The sequence below is a fragment of the Peromyscus leucopus genome, chromosome 13 (assembly GCF_004664715.2).
Source record: "Peromyscus leucopus breed LL Stock chromosome 13, UCI_PerLeu_2.1, whole genome shotgun sequence".
Lineage (NCBI taxonomy): Eukaryota > Metazoa > Chordata > Mammalia > Rodentia > Cricetidae > Peromyscus > Peromyscus leucopus.
This window is the reverse complement of record NC_051074.1, coordinates 28,963,952-28,977,445: the sequence shown is the minus strand read 5'-3', so window position 1 is coordinate 28,977,445 and position 13,494 is coordinate 28,963,952. Positions and strand designations below refer to the sequence as shown.

The window sequence follows — 13,494 nt, the reverse complement described above, 5'->3', positions numbered from 1 at the left end:
ACTGATAGATGGTGACTGCTTCTTTCGAGAGAGCTTTTAGTTCAGTAAAACTGCCATCAGCTACATGGATCACTTGAGAATCCTTTGAAATAAATTCTATTTAGGACAGCAAGGTGACAGTTAACAAATATAGGTTTTTCTTTTTTACATTTGCATTTAAATTCCCAGATTGGTTGTAAGTCTATATTATGAACCAGGTTATTGTGAGGCATGCTTACATAATAAAGATTTGCATTTTTCACAGCTAATAGAAAGCAGTTGTCTAGTGATCTCTCTAGTTTATCTCTTACCACATAGGAAGGTGGGGGAGCAAGAATAATGACACATGAGGAATAGCAACAAAAGTAGGATGACAATGAAGAGTTTCATTACCATATGAGAATTATCCTGTGTTTTCCCTGAAAGCCACACTAACGAGACAAGACCAGAGTAGAGTGAAACTAACTTTGACTCCTTGCAATATTTATTGCTAATAATTGCTAATATTTATTCATGTTTGATATATGACAGTGATGAACAGTTTAGTCTATTTTCTTTAATTCTCACTGCAAATCCAGGAGATGGTAGTTTTTTTTTTAATAGATGGGGTTGGGGGGAGACTGAGGCTTTGAGCAACATCTGCTATTATACCACATTGTTAGAGCTGAAACTATCTTGGGCCACTTTATTCCACTGGAGATTCTCACCACTATCTTCAGTCAAACCCTCTATCATATTCTGTTGACTGCCAGAAGATACAACAGACTCTTTGTTTTTTACCTGTTGGACAAACAGGTGAAGCTCATGGTACTGGCATGCCAAGAACGGTCTGAATTGCAAGGTCAAACCTGCTTGGGAATCAGATGCTGGCAGGTGAAGTTGATAGCATCATGTGGGAAAGTTAAGGACTTTGGAGTCAGGAGATGTGGCTTCAGTCTCCAGCTCCAGTGCCTCCTTGTAGCATACCTTTGAACAACTTAGTGATGTTAGAGGTTCCACCTCTCTCTTCTATGGACTAGAGATAAAAATATCCATCTTTTTGCCATGGTTGGCTCAAGAGAAAGAAGTGATACAATAGGGTCATAGGCAAGACTGTAAGGCATTTTCTTAATTAGTGATTGATGGGAGAAGGTCCAGCCATTGTGGGTGGTGTCATCCCTGGATAGGTGGTCCTGGGTTCTGTAAGAAAGCAGCTTTTTTTTCTATGAGCAAGTGATGGGGAGCAAGTCAGTAAGCAGCACCTCTCCATGGCCACTGCATCAGCTCCTGCCTCCTCCACATTCTTGCCCTGCTTGAGTTCCTGTCCTGGCTTCCTTTGGTGATGAACTGTGATGTGGAAGCCTCCCTCTCCTCCTCCTCCTCAAAACAACAACAACAACAACAACAAAAAACACTATCATTATTGTAGATATTAGAGATGATGCTCATGAAGTGCTTGCCATTTCATACATCACCATTATTATCACCCACCCATCCATATTAATTTGGCGTGGTCCTTAGCTGGTGGTCAGGGTGAGAATCACAGGCCTTATTGTAATGATTTGGTGCATCAATGAGGAAGAAAGAATTTGACTTGCAGTTGGGTTTTGAGCAAACTGAGTCGTATGTGAAACTGCACAAGAGAAAGGAGAAGTGGGTGGGGAGTGGGGGAGGAGAGGGGAGGTTGGGGAGTTGGGGAGGAGAGGGGAGGTTGGGGAGTGGGGGAGGAGAGGGGAGGTTGGGGAGTGGGGGAGGAGAGGGGAGGTTGGGGGGAGGGGGAGGAGAGGGGAGGTTGGGAGGAGGGGCTGTGAGGAAAGGAGGGAGTTGCCCAATTATCCCAGGGACAAGAGGTTATATAAAGGATAATTAGTATATTTTATATCACTGTACTTTAGAATTTTAATGTGAATTTTTAACTAATATAGTTAGAATAAATTAGATTTTTTTTCATATCTTATGCCCACAAAATTCTGAAATTGCTGCTCATTCTTTGTCTCAGGGTGATATACTGCTTTTAAAGGAATTCTTTTTCTGCTGAGTATTCATAATTCTAGGGAAAAATATCATTCAAGAAGCTTTTAAGTAAAAGAATGAACTTTACTGGGTTTTCATAAAGATATTAAAAGCTCAACTTGCCTGTTTTAGAAGATATTAGTTAAAGCTTTCTTGACAAAAAAGAAAATAATAAAACTTCCTTGTGAAAAAGAGAGAAATAGAGGGAAGTTAGGGCAGAGAGCAGGAACCACAAAGCCAAATGAGTAATGGTAGATAAAGATAAAGAAGAGAATGTTTTCAAGAAGAAGAGACCAGGCACAAAGAAGGAAAATAGAAAAGTCAGCAGTGGGAAACGTGGTGTGTGTGTGTGTGTGTGTGTGTGTGTGTGTGTGTGTGTGTGTGTGTGTCTGTGAGTGTGCTTGTGTGTGAGACTTGACAACAGTTGGGTTTCATCATAAAGATCATTTCAGGCTGCGTAGTCTGTGCTCATAGCTGAGATAACCAATGCTAATGTCTCCAGAACTGTAATTGAGGGCCTTGCCACCTACATCAGCACTGATAAATTCACAAGCCACTAAAACGACACATAATAAACAAAACTGCTTCCTGAGTTGCAGTGTGGCTAGCCCGCCATGTTCCTGCTGCCTGTCATTACACTCACCATGGGTTGCCTGCCCTGGGGTTGTATGACAAAATAAAACACTCCTAAGGTGCTTCCTGTCAGGGGTTTGGTCACAACAAGAAAGGTAATGGATATGTCTCATCACTTTTCTCTCCTGGTTTTCTCTTGGCCTCACTTCCTCTATGGTCCAAAAGATACAGCTAGGCCTTCTCTTCGGCCCAGCTCTGTTGGCCTGGTGGCTGGTTTGGGAATGTGGTGATTTGAGTGAGATTGGCCCCCAGAGGCTCATACATTTGTGTGCTCAGTCACCAGTTGGAGAATAGTTTGGAAAGGATAAGGAGGTGTGGCCTTGTTGGGGAAAATGAGTCCTTGTTGGAGGAGATGTGTCACTGGGAATGGACTTTGAGGTTTCAAATGCCCACACTAGGCCCAGTGTCTCTCTCTCTGCTTGCTGTGGACTAACACTCTGAAATTGTAACCAAGCTCCCAATTAAATGCTTTTTAAAAAAGAGTTTCCTTGGTCATGGTGTCTCTTCACAGCAATAGAACAGTAACTAAGATGTGGGATGGGGTGGTGGGGGGGAGTGGGCAGGGTGGGCAGTATGACCAGAGGAAGGAACAAAATTGTAAGGATGTTTACTTGGTTTTGGCAGCTGGCTTTCTCTTAGAGCCTGACTAGGACCTCTTTATCAGAGTTGATATTTTTCTTCTACACTTAAGCATTGATATTTAAATAATAGTTACCAATATTTGAACAACACTTAAGATCTTAAAGAATTTCCCATAGGACCTATGTGGAAAAGGAGGTGGAAAGATTGTAAGAGCCAGAGGTGATGGATGACTCCAAGAAATAGTTTCTTCCAGATACAACAGAATGGATGCACATATGAAATCCTAGGTACTCTGACAGCATGCACAGGGCCTTCATAGGTTCAAGCCGGATGGGGTCTGTATTAATCAGGGTTCTCTAGAGCAGTAGTTCTCAAGCTTCGTAATGCTCCAAGCCTTTAGTACAGTTCCTCATGTTATGGTGATCCCCCAAGCATAAAATTATTTCATTGCTACTTTATAATTGTAATTTTGCCACTTTTATGAATTATATTATAAATATCTAATATGCAGGATATCTAATATGTGACCCCTTTAGGTTGCAACCCATAGGTTGAGAACTATTGCTCTAGAGAAACATCTCTCTCTCTCTCTCTCTCTCTCTCTCTCTCTCTCTCTCTCTCACACACACACACACACACACACACACACACACGTTTTTTTTTTATAATGGACAAATGGATTACAGGCTGAGGTCCACCTATTCCAACAATAGCTATCTGCCAACGGAAGGTCCAAATCCATTAGTTGTTAGTTGTTAAGTCCATGAGTCTGGATGTCTCATTTGGTCTTCAGTATATGCCAGAGTCCTAAAGAAGTAGGCATCATTCTAGTGAAGAAAACAACTTGCCAGTGAGAATCAAAGAAAGCAGGCAGAGACTGAAAGCTTCCTTCCTCCCTGTCCTTTATATAGGCTGCCAGCAGAAGGTGTAGCCAGATTACAGGTGGCTCTTTCCGCCACAAAAGATTTGGATTAAAAGTTTGTCTTCCCACTTCAAATGATTTACTTAAGAAAAATCCTTCACAAATCTACCCAGAATCTTGGGGTTTAGTTAATTCCAGATGCACTCAAGTTGACAACCAAGCATAACCATCACAGGGTCTCAGTGCTGAGAAGAGAAAATGGACAAAAGCTCCCCTCTATAACCAAGTAGCTCTCTGTGGTTGATATTCACTGGCAAGGGGAAAATCAGTTCTGTCCAATGGTGTTTCTCTGGGTGTATGGTAGTTAGTCCCCATGCCTAGGAATAGATGGCTAACACAAAACAAAGTCAATGTCATTTTTATGGACTTTCAGTTTCATTTTGCTTTGTTTTGGCATTTATTTTATTATTCTTTTGTTTGTTTGTTTTGGTTTTTACTTTTGTGGGTTGCTTTTTGATTCTTGCTTTTTTTTGGTTTTGCTTCTTGGATTTTTTTTTAAAGAGAGAGAGAGGGAGAGAGGACACAAAACTATAAAGTTGAGTCGGAAGTGTGGATATCTGGGAGGAGTTTGGGGAGGGGAAACATAATCAAAATACATTGTATGAAAACAATTTTAATAAAGAAAGATTTAAAAATTTCCTTTAGTTTTCTTTTTTTTTTCCTTTTTGGGAATGAGTTTGCTTCTTCATGTTAAGGTAGCATTTAATATGTAAGAGTAAGTTCCTACTCTTACATAGGTTTTTAATGAGAGATATCACACCCAGATTGCTTCTTCCCAACTCCTAGGCTTGATGCATGACCAAGGAGAAGGGCAGGAGTGGGAGCCAGAAAGGGCAACCTGTCATTTGATGTTTCTAGGAAGAGGGGCTGGGCTTTAAACATTGAGATATTTATGTGGTTAGCAAGAATAGAGTGTGAGGATGGGAAACCGTGGGGCTGAGGGACTAGGCTAAGGTCTGGGAATACATATCAGTTAGGAGTACACTTGCATAGATTGCATGAATCTCTGGGCTTGATCCCTAATACCGTAAGAACTAGGTGTGATGCTGCACACCTGTAATCCCAATGCTTGGGAGGTAGAGGTAGGAGGATCAGAAGTTCAAGGTCATTCTTGGCTACATGGCCCTTTTGATACAAAAGACTCTGTCATAAAAGGTAAGTTGGGTGGAACAAGGATCCCTCAATCCTATTTTTAGTTTTTTGATTCACATAAGAGTGGTAAATGAAATTGTGCTTAAGGACATTAATTGTTTCAGTTTAAAAATAAATGTGAGTGATGATATCACCTTGTGAACCAATGCCTCAGAGTAGGAATAAGGATTGGTGGGTGATGGCACAAAGTAATTTTTTACTGAGGAAAATTACAGTTAATAAAAGATATTTGATTTTAGCTGTGTCTTAATTCTTCATGTGCCAAATAAAAGTTCCAGGCTAGGAAATTAATTTCGACTCCTGATGATTTCCACCAAGTATCAATCATTATACAGGGCTTCTCTTACAGCCTAGCAATAGCAAGCTGCAAGTCATCCATGATTTGTCTCTCCTCCCCTCTGCTAGTGAGATGAAGGTTTGAGGAAACATACTTCCCTTCCAGATCACAGACTGACACGTGGAAATGCTTGTGGACAGCTTTGTTACAACACTTTGCTAGGTTTGGGGACAGCTGACAATGTCCTCCTCTTGCCTGCTGTTTGATAATAGTATCTTAAAGAAATACATGGAAAATACAAGCCGTTAAGTTCATTGATCCCATGTCATCTGTTTGCAGCTTCCGGTTGAAGAAAGAGATAACAAAAGTGTTGACAAATACTGACTGATTGGCTTACTGTCCTGGGACTCTCAAAGGAGCTTCTATCAAATGACGATTAGGGAAATTTCCTACCCTTCAACCTCATAAGTGAGCTCTTATTAAACTATAACATGTTTCATTTTATATTAAAGGCCCAATTTGTCAAATATTTGGAATTGGTCTTAGACACCATTGGCTCTATCTAACGTGGGACAAGTTTAGTGAGCAGGAAGGAAGTTCAGAGTGCAGACTGGGGAATGAATTTAGGAGAAGGAACAATGAGTGGTCAGGAAATACAATTTTTGTGGGTGTAAGTCACTCTTGGTGTGTATCACAGCTGTTCTTCAGAGAGGTCTAAATTTGAAAGAGTCTAAGAGCAGCAAGGAGAAATAAAGACTGAGGAAGCCTATAGAAACGTATCACAACTACCAAATGAAAAATTTCAATTTAGAGCATAGCTTTTAAAATGTCAGGCAGGGTTAATGTCATATTCTAATCTGAACAGCTCCATGGGATGGCTGGAGGCAACAGTAGCCATAGTAAATGCACAAAGTCTTTGGCAATATTTATTTTTACTATTCATTCATTTACTGCTAAAATGCAAGAATTCTTAGTTCTTTGTTTCCAAAGAGAAAATTTTGTTTAGTAGGACTTGCTCCTAACACAGGCTATAAAATCAATCTATTATTTTCACCAACATTGGTAGCATTGGAGCACAGTATTCTCTCATGTATATTTTTTGTCTTAACATTAAATACAAATAAAACAAAACAAAAATCAAGGGCTGAGGAGATTGGCTGGTACATACAAGTACCTGTTCTGAACCAGGTTCAATCCTGGACCCACATCATGGAAAAAGAGAACTGACTCCCCCAAGTTGTCCTTTGACCTCCATATGGATATCACAGCATATATACTCACACTTATGCATGACATATATGCATGCACACAAAAATAAGTAAAAATGTCATAAAATTAAAACAAAACAAAAATCATATATATAAAATATTGTCTTTAGAATTATATATCACACTGAACCAAGTCATGTGAAATACTCCTGCCTGCAAAACTCAAATGAATATCTATGCCAGTAATTTTATTCTTTGGGCTTCATATTTATTTAAAGAAAATGTACTATCAAAAGATTCTGTTTAGGAAGTCACTATTTAGTGACAGTATGAAAGGAGGTTGTAGCGTAATGAATTGGTATAAATTTGCCAGCTTAAAAAAATTATCACTCATTATTTCACAGCTATGTGGGTAGGACCTGAGATGAGCTTCTACACATAAGATCTTAGAAAGCCATGGTCAAAGCATTATCAGACTGGGCTCTCATCCAGAAGCTCTGGGGAAGAATTTGTCTTCTTTTTCAACCTCAATAAGTTCATTCAGGTTTGTAGAATCCACTTCTTTGTAACTGTAGGTGTGAGATTCTCATTTCCTGGTTGCTTGTCAGTCACAGAGTGCTCAACTGCTATTCTTGGAGGCAACCTACATTCCTTCTTACAGGGTCTCCTCCATCTTGTAAACCTCAATAGTACATCAAGTCCCTCTCACACTTGGACTCTCTCCAACTCCCTCTTATGCTCTTCTCTGGAGGGGAAAAAACTAGTTTGAAGGGCTGATGTAATCAGATTGGACCCACTAGGCTTATGTTCCTTTAGCCTTATGAGTGAACATAATCCCAGGATAGATATCTTACTACAGTCTTGAGTTCCACTCATACTCAAGGAGATGTAGACCATACAAGAATTATGGGCACTGGAGGCCACAGACCACCTAAGAATGATGGGTAGTAGAGGCTGTAGGTGGAAGTTTCTGTCCTGCCAGCAGCTTCCAAAGAAACACACTGAGGCTTATATTAATTATACATGTTTGGCCAATGGCTCAGGCTTATCACTAACTAGCTCTTATAACTTAAATTAATCCATTTCTATTAATCTATGTATTACCATGTGGCTCATAGCTTTACCTGTCCTCCAGCATGTTTTGCTCCTGGTGACTCCACTGACTCCTTCTTCTTCCCAGAATTCTCCTGGTCTGGCTCTCCCACCCAATCTTTTCTGCCCAGCCACAGGCCAGTAAGTTTGTTATTAACCAATGAGAGTAATACATATTTACAGTGTACAAAGATTGTTCCACAGCAGGAAGCCATGAGCCATGAGATAATGATAGGCAATGGACTGCTGTATGATATTTTGTGTTCTGACAAATAAAGCTTGCCTGGTGATCAGAGGGTGGAGCTAGCCACTGTTAACCATAGAAGCCAGGTGGTGATGGTACACACCTTTAATCCTAGCACTTGGGAGGCTCACATCTTTGATCCCAGCACTTGGGAAGCTCATGCCTTTGATTCAAGCACTTGGGAGGTTCATGCCTTTAATCCCAGCACCAGGGAGGTAGAGACAGGAATATAAGGAGAATGGAGATAGGATCTCAGCCCCCTTTCTGTCTGAGAATCCTGGAGAGGTAAAAACTTACTAGTGGTTGCTCCTTTGCTTCTCTGATCTTTCAGGTTATTATCCTATATTTGACTCCTGGTTTTTATTGATAAGACTAATTAGGATCACACTATAGTGGAGGCCATAGACATGCAAGAATCATGGACACTGGTGATCATATCATATCTACTTCATTTTTTTTACACAAATAAATATTTTCCTTTAAAATTTGAAGACATGTCCAGATCTTGAGTCATGAATAAGGACACTTGGGAGTTAATCTACCTCTCTTTTTTCTCAGGCTGCTGGGAAGATGGTGACATCCAGACATTTGGTGCTTACCAAAAACCACCCATAATCTTTCAAAACAAGAAGTGTGTTCTGCTGGGAGAAACCAGCTAGAAAAAACTACCTCAGTACTACAAAAACATTGGTCTAGGCTTCAAGGTACCCAAGGAAGTCATTGAGAGCACCTACATGGACAAGAAATGCCCCTTCACTGGTAACGTCTCCATCTGAGATCAGGTCCTGTTTGGTGTCCTGACGAAGATGAAGATGCAGAGGACCATTGTCATCCACTGGGACTATTTCCATGACATCTGAAAGTACAATTGCTTTGAGCAGCATCACAAGGACATGTCTGTGCACCTGTCCCCCTGTTTCAGGGATGTGCAGATCAGTGAAATTGTCACCTGGGAAAGTGCAGGCCTATGAGCAAGACTATGTGCTTCAATATGCTCAAGGTCACCAAGGCTTCTGCACCAAGGAGCAGTTTCAGAAGTTCTGAGAGGACTCTGGCCAACTCCCTAGAACAAATAAAGTTATTTTTTCAACCTCAACAAACAAAACAAAACAAAACAAAAAACCCGAAGACATGACAGTTTATGTCTGTTTTCTTTCGATAGATGTGTATACTTTGAAGAGTTTACACCTAAAAAAATGTAACCTAATTTAACACAAATTGCCTGTATTTATGGAACATAAATAGCTGCTGTCTTAGTTACTGTTCTATTACTGTGAAGAGACACCATGACCAAGGCAATTCTTATATTTGACAAATAAACCCCACTTAATTGGGGGCTCACTTTTAGTTTTCAATGGTGAGTTCATGATCATCATGGTGGGAAACAAGCAGCCATGGTGCTAGAGCAATAGTTGGGAGCTTTACATCCTGATTCACAGACAGCAGGTAGAGATAGATGATAGATAGATAGATAGACAGATAGATAGATAGATAGATAGATAGATAGAATGGGTTGGTATGGGCTTTTGAAACCTCCAAGCCCATCCACAGTGGCACATTTCCTCCAACAAGGCTACACCTCCTACTCCTTCCAAACAGTTCACCAACTCAGGACTAAGCATTCAAATATATGAGCCTATGGGGGTCATTCTCATTTATACCACCAGATACATTTTTGGACAGATTTTTTTTTCATTTTTTTCTGTGCATAAGCATGCCTCATAGCTCTAAAGTTGTCGTTAGACTTGCTATAATATCTTACTTTTTAATATTTACTGTCTACTCCTATATTCATGTTATTCATAGTTACATATAATAAATGTTCCTTTTTAACTGAACTGTTTTTTTTCCATAGTCTTATGTATGTGTAATCAGTAAACAAAAATCACATATTTTCATTGCTAGCATGGAGGGACCCACAGGTCCTTACTTGTCCCTGAGAATTTATAAGCAATTAATGATTGCTAGGGGAGGAAGAGATTTTCTTAAGCACTGTAGGCATTAGTAAGTTGCTGGTGTTTCTGTAAAATACCTGCTCACCCAAATTTCTATAAGAAACTCATTGGTTATAAAAAAATAGACAAGAAGGAGGACTATTTAGGAAGGGTATGGGAGTGAGTGGGTAATAAGAGAGGGTAACGAATATGGTACATATGTATAAAAATGTTGTAATGAAAACCATTGTTATGTATAAATACTATATGACAATAAAATTATATATATATATTCAAGGTGTACAACATAATTTGATATACTTATACATTATATAATCATAACCACAATCAATAAGTACATTGATTACTAAACAAATTCAAATATAGTTTATTGAGTTGGAAAAGCATGTTACTCATTAGATTTATCTTATGCACTGATTTATCTTATAACTGAAAAAGTTCTAAACTTTGACCAATATTTCTTTAATTCTGAGCCTGGGGCAGCCAATGTTCTATTTTCTGCTTCAATGAATTTTGAGTTTTTTTTAGACTTCACATATAAGTGAGACCTTGAGCTGTTTGACTTTTTGTATCTGTCTTAATTAACTTATGTAATATCTTCTAGACTCATCTATGTTGTCTTAAATTGTGAAATTTCCTTCCTTTTTTGATAAATAATATTTTGTATATATAGATAATATTTCCTTTATAATTTATGTATTGATGGACACTTACATTGTTCCCATATCTTGATTAGAATGAATCAATAAGCATGTGGTCTCTTTGAAAGTGTACTTCATATCCTTTGGAGAAAAATCCAGAAGTAGGATAGTTGGATCACATAGTAGTTTTTATTTAGATTTCTATTTTAAAGAAAATGTGTAGTACTTTCCAGAAATTAACACTCTCATCAACAAGTCACAGTTTTATTTCTTCATACCCTTACCAACATATGCTATCTCTGTTTTTTTACAGCCCCAATAACAGGTATGAGGTGACCTACTGCCTAGCTTTAATTTTTACTTTCCCATTTATCAGGAACATGAGACAATTTTTCATATGCCTATTGCACATTTTTATGTCTTCTTTGGAACAGCATCTGTTCATGTACTTTTCAGATTGCATTATTTATATATTGCTGTTGAGATATATTGATTTCTTTATGTATTTAAGATGTGAACATCAGATATATAATTTATAAGCATTTCCCATTCTTCAAGTTGCTTTTATAGTCATCTAGTTTTTGAAAGATTAGTTGACCATGTAGTTTATTTCTGGATTCTCTAGCTTGTCCTACTGGCCTATGTGGTACTTTTAGTCCTGATAATATGCTTTTCTGAGTACTATAGCTTTGTTATATGGTTTGAAATCAAGAAATGTGATGTCTGATGTTCTTTGTTTCCAGGATCATTTTGTCTCTTTGCAGACATTTGTTGATTGTGGATTTGCTGTGTAGAAGTTTTTTGAGTAATGTAGCCCCTCTCACTGAGTATTTGCTTTGGTTGCCTTCTGATGTCATCTCATCCACAAATTCACCACAAAGATCAAGGCCAAGACTTACATCTATGCTTTCTTCTAAAAGTTTTTTTTTTTTTTTTTTTTTTTTTTTTTTAAAGATTATATTATATAAACAATGTTCTGCCTGCATGCCTGAAGAGGGAGCCAGATCTCATTAGAGTTGGTTGTGAGTCATCAAGTGGTTGCTGGGAATTGAACTCAGGACCTTTGGAATAGTAGCCAGTGCTCTTAACTGGCTGAGCCATCTGTCCAACCCCTCTTGTTTTGTATCTTATATTCATATTTTCAACTCATTTCAAGATGAATTTTGTATAACATATAAGATGGGTCCAATTTTATTCCTTGCATGTAAACCTGTAATTTCCAAGTACTGTTTATTAAGGAATCTCTCTTTCTCCTAAATATTCCACCAAAAACTAATTATTACAATTGATAAATTAATTCAATAAAGTTGCGGAATATAAAATCAACACACTAAAACTAATAGCATTTCTATACACTAACAAAAAAAGAAAATAAGAAAATTGTCTTTGAGAAAGGATTTAGCAGTTAAAGAAAAAAATCCCATTTCAATAGCATAAAATAATTTGTTGGGAATCATATTAGTTTCTTTCCCTGTTGCTGTGATAACATAACCCTGATAAAAACAACTGAAGGAAGGGTTTGTTCTAGCTCACAACTTAAGGGCATAAGGGATCCTGGTGGGGAGGTCAAGGTAACATGGCTTGAGGTGGCCTATTACATTGTATCCACAGTAAGAAAGACGAGAGAGATGAATCTGTGCTAAGCTAGCTTTCTCCTTTTTTGCGGCCCAAGCCCCAAGCCCAACGAACAGAACTACTTCTGTTAGAGTAGTTCTTCCCATCTTAATTAACTTAATCAAGATAATCTCTCATAGGCATGCCTAGAGATTTACCTTCTAGATGATTATAGTTAGAGTCAAGTTGATAAGCAGTTTCAAGCCTCACAAGACTGAATTTAACTAGGAGATAAAAAGCTTTTTATGTTGAAAACTATAATGTATCAGTGAAGAAAATTGAAAAGATACTAATAAAAAGGGAATTCCCATTATTAATGGATTGGAAGAATTCATTCTATTTAGATACCCAATGCCCCCAAAGCAATCTAATGTTTCCTGCATTTCCTATCATAATTACAATGGCATTGCCCACAAAATGTAAGGCGTGTTGCTTTTGTGCCTAATTTCTTCAGGACTTTTATCATGAAAGCTTGCTGAACTTTTTCTCATTATCTACTGAGTTGATCACATCATTTCTGTGCTATTATTGCTTTGAATGAGAAATGTTCCTCATCAGCTCGTGTATTTGAACACCTGGTCTCGTTCACACTGTTTGGGAAGGTTGTGGAATCATTAGGAGGTGGAGCATTTTTGTAAGAAGTATGTCCTTGAGGGTATGCTTTGAGACTTCTATAGCTTTGCCTCACTTCCTGCTCTTTCTCTGCCAAGATACGCTGGCCTCATGTTATTGAACCCACCTTTCTCAGACATGACAGACTGTGTCTCCTCTCAAACTCTAATCCAAAATAAGCTCTTTCTCCATAAGTTGGTTTTGTCCAGAAATTTTATCATGGTAACAATTTTAACATGGTAAAATGTGTTCTGTATTACACTTACTAATTTGTGTATATCAAACCATTCTTCATTCCTTGAGTGAAATTAACTTAGCCACGGTGTGTGACCTTTTAAGGTGTTGAATTTAGTTCAAAAGTATTTTACTGAGAAAAACATGTTCATTTTACAACATGTTCATTAGGAAAACAGTTCTTTAGTTTTTTGTTTTACTAAGGGGCTGTTGGTGCCATATTCTACTTTATGTATATGTATGTGTATGTGTTCTTATATGGGTGTACAGATGTGCATGCACATGTTATGTATGCATATGGAATTCAGGAATCAATGTTAGGTGTCTTCTTTAATTGTTTCTTTGTCTTATTTTTGA

The 13,494-nt window shown here is 38.2% G+C and overlaps 1 pseudogene; it reads left to right on the top strand.

The window, feature by feature from the left end:
• Positions 1-8,593: 8,593 nt before the first annotated feature.
• On the top strand, positions 8,594-9,125 carry LOC114696404 (annotated as a pseudogene).
• Positions 9,126-13,494: the final 4,369 nt, after the last annotated feature.